The sequence below is a fragment of the Podarcis muralis genome, chromosome 6 (genome assembly GCF_964188315.1).
Source record: "Podarcis muralis chromosome 6, rPodMur119.hap1.1, whole genome shotgun sequence".
Lineage (NCBI taxonomy): Eukaryota > Metazoa > Chordata > Lepidosauria > Squamata > Lacertidae > Podarcis > Podarcis muralis.
The window spans coordinates 74,300,991-74,309,416 of NC_135660.1; the positions used below are offsets into that span (position 1 = coordinate 74,300,991).

The 8,426-nt window shown below is 43.6% G+C and overlaps 1 protein-coding gene across 1 annotated transcript in view; it reads left to right on the forward strand.

Annotated features, from left to right (window-relative positions):
• The window catches only part of LOC114597150 (protein FAM13A-like), a 41,082-nt gene extending 32,958 nt beyond the window's left edge, over positions 1-8,124 (forward strand). Inside the window, exons 9-10 of the transcript XR_013393282.1 lie at positions 787-949; positions 8,014-8,124. The gene's annotated coding sequence lies outside the window, so the exon portion shown is untranslated. The remainder of the gene's footprint in view (positions 1-786; positions 950-8,013) is intronic.
• Positions 8,125-8,426: the final 302 nt, after the last annotated feature.

Consider the following 8,426-nt stretch of genomic DNA (forward strand, 5'->3'; position numbering starts at 1 on the left):
TGCAGAGCATGTAGAGAACATAGGCTGCATACACACTATACAGTGGTACCTTGGGTTACAGACGCTTCAGGTTACAGACTCCACTAACCCAAAAATAGTACCTCGGGTTAAGAACTTTGCTTCAGGATGAGAACAGAAATCGTGCGGTGGTGGTAGTGGGAGGCCCCATTAGCTAAAGTGGTACCTCAGGTTAATAACAGATTCGGGTTAAGAACGGACCTCCAGAATGAATTAAGTTCTTAACCCGAGGTACCACTGTATGTTTAAAGCAAACTCAAAGCACACTGTTGTTTGTTAAATATAGCTGGGAATTGCAAACAGTACCCAGAATTCTCTGGGGGAATGAATGTGCTTTAAATGTGCCTTAAAGGTATATAGCGCATACACAATCATAGATGGCTGGTTCATATGTAATGCTAGAATATAGAATATAGCCCTAGATGCCTAAACTAGCATAAGCCTGAGCAAAGTCAGAGGCTTCTAAGTTCCTTCTCCCTTGTGTGTGGGCTGGAGGAGGATTTCTGCAATATTTTGTCCGCCCCCCCCCCCCCCAAATCTTGGCTTAGTCTTGCCTACAAATCAGAGCTTGTGGTTTAAAGCAAACTCTGGCCAGTTTCTTTAAAAAACCAACTTCAAGGCATGCATTATGAAGCTGGTTTGTTGAACTAGCCAGTGTTTGTTTTAAACCACAAGCTCTGGTGTGTGATGCTATGCCAGAATTCTTTGAAAGTGAAACTAAATGCTGCATAACTCCTTCTCCTGCTGTGCCCCCTCTTTTTCTTCCAGCATCCTCCTCCCCACCCCCACCCCCGGATCCTTGTCCACCATTACTGATCTTTTCATTGTGGAATCTCCCAGGAATTTCCAAGGAAACATGGTGTTTGCTTGGTTACATTTTGGAAAATACTGGTTTACATTACCTCAGTAATCCTCCCCCAAACGCTGCCAGGTAGGTCAATATTATATTTTTACCTATGTACAGTATTGCAAAGTCAGAGAGAGAGACCTATGCTTCTTGATTTAATGTGTGGAATGAGGTCTGGACTCCAGCTGGTGTGAAAAGTAGAACCATAGACTCATAGGACACTCATAGGCCCCCTAGTCCCTCCCTGGAGTTTTGTCTGCATTGATTGATGACAGGTCACTGTCCTTTTAAAAGAAACCAAGTGGAACTCTGGGGAAAGGAAGGAGAAAACATATTCCAGGAGAGTTGCGAAGGCGTGTGGTTATCTGTGTAGGTTTTTGCTGAATTGGGGAATTTTTTTCCAAAGATAAAATTTTAATTTTCTAGAGGTCCTTGGCCTGGAGTATAACACTGATAGTCTTATCTCATTATGCTACACTGCACCAGCTCTCAAATGTATACCTTATAAGCACATCCATGAATAAGGTAGTCATACTAAACAAATGCCCTAAATATTTACTAATTAGAACCCCCCCACTTACAAAAAATGTGTGATTTTTACAAGTCAGAACCATAAACCTTAGTACTGAGGCAGTACAGTGGTACCTCGGGTTAAGTACTTAATTTGTTCCGAGGTCTGTACTTAACCTGAAACTGTTCTTAACCTGAGGCACCACTTTAGCTAATGGGGCCTCCTGCTGCTGCCGCACTGCCGGAGCACAATTTCTGTTCTCATCCTGAAGCAAAGTTCTTAACCTGAAGCACTATTTCTGGGTTAGTGGAGTCTGTAACCTGAAGCGTATGTAACCTGAAGTGTATGTAACCCGAGGTACCACTGTAGTATTTTCCAGCAGAAACGCTGCAGTGTTTAGCTCCATGTACTGCTTGATTTTATTCTTAAAATGTGTGCACTGCTTAACCATCAAAGCCTCTACATGGTTTACATAGAACATGAAACGTACATCAAAATTAGCAGCAAAAGTCAGATGTGAAAAACAAGTTGACCAAAAATATTTTCTTTATTTATTACCTTTATATGCCACCATTATCTTCCAAGGATCAAGGTGGTCTCCATGGTTCTCCTGCTCCCCATTTCATCCTCACAACCGCCCTGTGAGGTAGGCTAGGCTGAGAGGTAGTGACTGCCCCAAGGTCACCCAGTGAGCTTCATGGCTGAGTGGGGATTCAAACCCCCCCGGTCTCCCAGGTCATAGTTCAGAACTCTAACAATTACACTACACTGCCTTCCAAATATAAAGAAAACCAGTAGACTCTATATATCTCATTGAAGTCAAATGGACTTAAGCAAACGTGTGTACACCAGAGCTTTCCAGACTTTTCTTGTTGGTGACACACTTTTTAGACATGGATCATTTTGCAACACACCAATTCAGTTTTATTAGCAAACCAGCAGGCTGCCCACTCCCTTTTAACCCCGGGAGGAGCATCGGGACCGTTTGTGCAGCACACCTACACACTGCAGCCGACACTAAAGTGTTGCAACACACACAGTTTGGAAAGCTCTGGTGAACAAACTTGCAGTTGGAAGCTAATATTGTAAGGGTCTTTGGGGGACAGGGGCAGATTGCAGTTTCTAGTCAAACAGTTTCTAGTGTGCTGTAGCTTTGTATAAAACTGGTAATATTCTCAGCTCTTTTTTTTAAAAAAGAAAATATTATTCTAAGACACTTTCAAAGGTCACATATTTGAAATCATCATAATCACCATTCCAGGAAACTTTCCTTCATAAAGATGGAATAATTTTCTTGGTGAGAAAAATCTGGTTGATGTTTAAGTTGGAGGCATAACTTTCTCCCGTCGCCATCTGTCGTTTTGCATCTACCTGTTCCCTAAGTGCATTTCTGGCTCACTCGTTCTTCCTTCGTGACTAACCTCACATGCCTCTGTTGCACTCATTCATTTTGCAAGAGCAGCAGGGTTTTCCTAACTGTGAAGACATGGAATGTGCTGTGGAATGAATTGCCATATTAGACCAGTCTCAAGATGTTAGGAAGGAGTATGGAAATGTGATCCAGACAGGGATGACGCCTTGCATAATAATGGTGTGTGATGGTTCCCAGAGCAAACCTCCTTTACAGTGGTACCTTGGGTTACAGACACTTCAGGTTACAGACGCTTCAGGTTACAGACTTCGCTAACCCAGAAATAGTACCTTGGGTTAAGAACTTTGCTTCAGGATGAGAACAGAAATTGCATGGTGGCAGCGGGAGGCCTCATGAGCTAAAGTGGTACCTCAGGTTAAGAACAGTTTCAGGTTAAGAATGGACCTCCAGAACGAATTAAGTTCTTAACCTAAGGTACCACTGTATTAAACATCACGCCAGTGAGGTTTAGCAGAGGGTGGGAGGTGCTTCAGAGAGCGATTTGCCAAACCGCTCTCTGAAGCGCTCCCCTCCATTAAACATTGATGGGGTGGTATTAACCAGATGGGGCCAGCAGTAAGCAGGGGCACCCCCTCTCCCAATGAGATCAGACCCCAGCCTCATAAAGCGGCAGGGGGCTGGCGCCGCTCCAGTGGTGAGGACTGGGCTGGATGGAGCTCAGTGGGCTCCTTTCGCCCTCCGTGCCCCGGGCGTCGTTAAAGCACTCTCTGCCACTGCCCTTATGTGCTTGTTTTCTGGGTGCAGGGTAATTTCTACATGGAGAGTTTTCTGCCGTTTGATGTGGTTCAGTCCATTTTTCCATCGCCTTCTGTTCCACATGCATTTTCAGTCTGTGAATCAGTTTTTCACACACTGGCTAGGGATTCAACTCGCAACTATTGCGAGCGCAGCTGGGGATTTCCTATTGTTGGCAAGGGCAGGACTTGTGCATAAATTCTCTGCCTTCTACAGCCAATGATTAGACTCCCTTGCACATATTGTTCTCTGAAATGCAGCCAAATCCTTTTGGAAGCAAGGTGTAATTTGCACAGCAGGAATTTTAAAATTCTAGATACGTTTTCTTCTATTAGTAGAGTTATAGCTTTATGAACCATAATGTATGGGCCTTAATTCAGAACACTAATACCCTAATCTAGCATATTGGTATGGACACAGGAACAAAATACCAATGCATACTAAGATGTCCCCTGCTGTATGGTCTTCCCTGTTCATTTTGATGAAGTTGGCAGCTGTGTGTGTATTATGCTTCGTCTGCGTGGAACTGATGCTTCTGTTGAAGTAAACAGGGACACCAACAGCCATGGGGGAACTTTGTGTGCGTATCACTGGAGCTGCAAAGCTCTGGCTAGGAATTCAGAACTGAAGAGGAAGCAACACAATTCCAAGGGTATCCTTCAGCCCCAACTGATTGCAGTGGATCTTACTTCCAAGTAGGAAGCGCTGCTAACATTTTTTCCCCTGGCAGAGCCCTTGTGCCTTTAACAGCTGCGCAACAAGCAGAAAATCAACTGGTGAGCCATTTCACAACAAGCAGATGCAGCAGTTGGAATGAGCTACACCTGATGGAATTCTGATTGCAGATCTGGGCCATTGATGAGAACCAGCAATGCTCAATTTCTAGAAAAAAGAAATGCCAAGGTTGAAATAGGTTTGGAAACCCCACCACAACTCCCTTCACACATAAATTCAAAATGTGGAAAGTGGTCCAGGGGGTGGGGGGACCAGACCACCTTTGCTAGCCCTGTCCCCAGTGTTGTACTCCCTGGGACTATCGTCACCAACAACACCTCCCTCTCCAAATATCCATGCAATTGGCACAATACTTGAAAGGGGTGTCCTCACCTGTACAACTGTATGTGCTTAGGCTATCCATTCAAATAGGACTCGGAGCACAGGGCATGAGGGGTGGGGCCAATGGCCTGTGTGACTTTGGTCTTCTGCCCCCTACAGACATTGGAGAGGGAAGGCTACCTAACACTTGATCAGAGAGATTTTCATCTAGTCTTACGCCATATGCTCCAGGGTTGAGTCTTAGCATTGGAAAGCACATGCTGGAGCAGAGTCTTGGTGAGCCCCGGCACATTTTAAGCTTCGACAGCCTCTGGGGCTTAGGAAAGAAAGTTACCAATGTGCTAAAGTAACTAGGTCAGACAGGGTCTAGGAAAAGCAAATACGTAAGCCAGTCAGTCATTTAATATTTATGCACTGCAGAGCCTAATCTGTGAGCATGAATCATCTGGGCAGATACATACTTGAAAGAACTCAAATGCTTACATCTATTAAACAGAAAATCACCAATAAATATATAGCCAAATTATAAGAGGTATCGAATGCTAACAACCCGAGTGTCACGAGCAATGTGTTAGGAAACCAAACAGCTACAGAGCTTGTGTTTCCCATTCCAGAAAACATGACAGCAATCATGGTGGCTGGGGGTGGGCCGGCAGTAAGCTTGAGCAACCTGTTTCCAGGTTAATGAAAAGAGGTGGGGATATTTCCAACTGGACACACCACAGAAAGCCAAAGTATGGTTTACTGAGGATGCACAAATGTGCTGGTTCCCCGAGAGCAGCAGCTCACAGCTGCTTTACTCCTCTTGGTCCTTTTAACACAGCATGAGGCAGCAGCTACACCAAGCTGTGTAATTCAAACTGGGATTGTGGTTAAGGTCTCTTCTCCTCACAGTGACCTGTAGTCAAAGTTTTTTGCTATCCCGGGCTTGGACAACACTTTAAATCAAACCTTGGCTCAGCTGCCATGTCACAGTAAAAGGATTGGGTAAGAACTCCTCTCTGGGAACAAGCACAAGGGTTGTGTTCCTGCCCCACCCCACATTGACGAAGTGTGCGTTAGCCCGCCCTGCCTTGATACACCCCATTATGCTCCCGTTTCACTCTCTTCCGGGTCCAAAACGACCCATGTGTTGGCAGTTGTGTATCAATTGAATGTGCTCAAATTGGTCACAGCCTGTAACGGAAATGCGAAAGACCTTTGTATTATGAGGAGTAGTGGTGTACAGCAATAGCTCCTCTCATGCTCAGACCTTTTTGGGGTCTGGGGCACTTTAGCCAGCCGCATTTCTTATCTTGCAATTGAATGCCTGCTGATAAGGTGGCTAATTTCTTATCTATCACTTTGTCATGGGTAGATCTTCAGAGAGCCCCAAGTCAAAGGAGCACTGGTGTACATTCCAGGAAGAATGTACAACAACAGTAGGCTTGAACACAGCTACAAGCTGTCTCTCCTAATACACAAGGGTTTGTGTGAAATAGCGCATACTTGTTCTTTATACTGTATACGTAGTTACTCAGACAAGTGTACAGCTCAACAATTGTGTATATGGGTCCACAGATTGTAAGGCTGCTGCTCTCTTACCATACCCCTTCCCCCAAACTGCTACACTATTCTGTAAAGTCACTAAAAATGAAGTGGAATAAAATGGGGAAAGAGACAAGAGGGAAAAAAAAGAAAACCACATATATTTTCAGTGGAGTTCATGGAAGTTGGCTGCCCTTTTCTATTTGAATGGCAAGTAGAACTGAGCACCCAATACCCACAGGCACCTTTGAAACCTTTAGGTTTAATTACTTGACTAAATTTTACTTCCCTTTCCCTTTTGATGCATGATAAGACCTGCATAGGCACTAATTGACTCATAGATCCCAATGCAGGTGTGAAGGTGATTTAAAAGGGCCCATTTGCAATGATGGTCTGGATGCTAATTAAACCCTCCGAAGTTCTGTGAACTTCCATTTTCCTGCTGTCAAGGTTAAAAAACTGAAATATGGAAAGTACGTTCGACAAATGAGAATCATTACATTTTTCTCATTTGATGTGCTTGAATTAAACTTTCTAACCCTTCAGGTTTAGAGGTTTAATAGTTAGCTTTTTTTATCCATGGTGTGCTTTGCTATCCAATCCTATCAGGAGGAAACATAAATTGACCCTTCCAGGTATGTAGTGGTTTTAGCCGTAATTAAGGGCAAAAGCACTGGAATATGGCAGACCTATCTGAAAAGTGTTAGTTTGGGAAAAGGAAAAATAGTAGATACAGACAAAAGGAGAATTCCCTGGATGCCTAGAACCAGGTTTGGGACAACTACTCTTTGGTGAGAGAGCTCCATCAGAGATTTAAAATCACAAAGCATGCAGCAAAGTAAAGGGTGGAAATATAGGCTGTCAGATCTTTAAACATATCCCCTTCTAAGTTGCGTCCCCACTTCCTGTAGCATAGAGAGAGACCACATATTTGCTAAGTTAAAAATGGTTTACTTACAAATTCTTCAAAGGTCAGAACCATGCGCTTTTCCATACAGCAACAATAAAAGGCAGGCAGTATAACTTAGATTCCAAAATGGTAAGCAGGGGTGCTAACCTGGATAAATATTGTGGGGGCCCAGGTAATCCCTGTTCCACATAACCAATCACATTATGCAGTGCACACACAACATTTGAATGGGAATGCCCATCAATTTTGTGGATGCTGAAGCCCCTGCGGCACTTATGAGTTGGCTCCTATGATGGTAAGAATTTCTAAATAATTTATATAGAAACACAAAGATGGTTTGCTTAAGCTGCACAGTCTAAGCCTGGAGCATCTAGCTTAGGCCTCTTTGCTGGTAGGGTTCACATGGTAGAAGAGAGAACAAAGAGTTTGGTAACCCTTTCTCCCAAGATGATAGGGTGTGACCAAGTTAAGCCTGGCAGGACAGCTTACTCTATGGTCTTAACCCCTTCATACATTAATTAGAGTTAAGCATGTTGGTTATACAAGGCTGGATATGTTGCATGGTAGCCTCTCGTGCTCTGCTGTCATTAAGTTAAGTTGTTCCTCTCTAGTGGCTACCTAGAGTGTGCCCTCTCTGCTTTGTTCCCCTCAGGGTCTTGGGGCGGTTTTCTCATATTCCCAAACATCATTGCAGTTAACTTTACCTCAGGCTTCGCTATAGTTACACCCTTCCCATTTAATGGGTTCTTTAATGGCTTTGCAGTTTCATCGCAGCCTGCAGGTGTAAAAAAAAAAAGAATAAAGAATTGCATTCTCAATAAATCAAGAGGAAGGCATCTTTATTAGATGTGCCGAGTCTCATTTGTGGATATATGTCTCCAGACTGTATTAATGTCTGCACATTCTTTAATCCCACCCCTCCTTTTGGCAGGACCTTCTCACATTTCACTACTGATTCTAATCTATTTCTGTCTTAGTTTAATTTGAAGCAAGTCAAAATCCATCGGAAGAAGAAGAAGAAATGGAATGAGAAGGGCTATCACAAATGTTTTAACTGCTAATAAATGCCCAGAGGAGTTGTACACCTATTACGTTTTACCTCTCAATTGCTGTACCAATAAAGTTCATACCTCGATAGCAGGGAAGGGGAGGGAAACTGTAGCCCTTCAGATGCTGTTGAACTACAACTCCCATCAGCCCCAATCAGCATAAACAATGGTTCAGGGATGATGGGAATTTTAGTCCAGCAACTTCTGGGGGAAGGCATATGTTCTCCATCCACGCTCTTCCAGTAACTACCTTAACTACCTAAGCCTACAATCCTAAATTCCCAATCTTTGGTAATAAATCTGGGTGAAAAAACTGAGTAAACATGGAAAGGTTGAGGCTT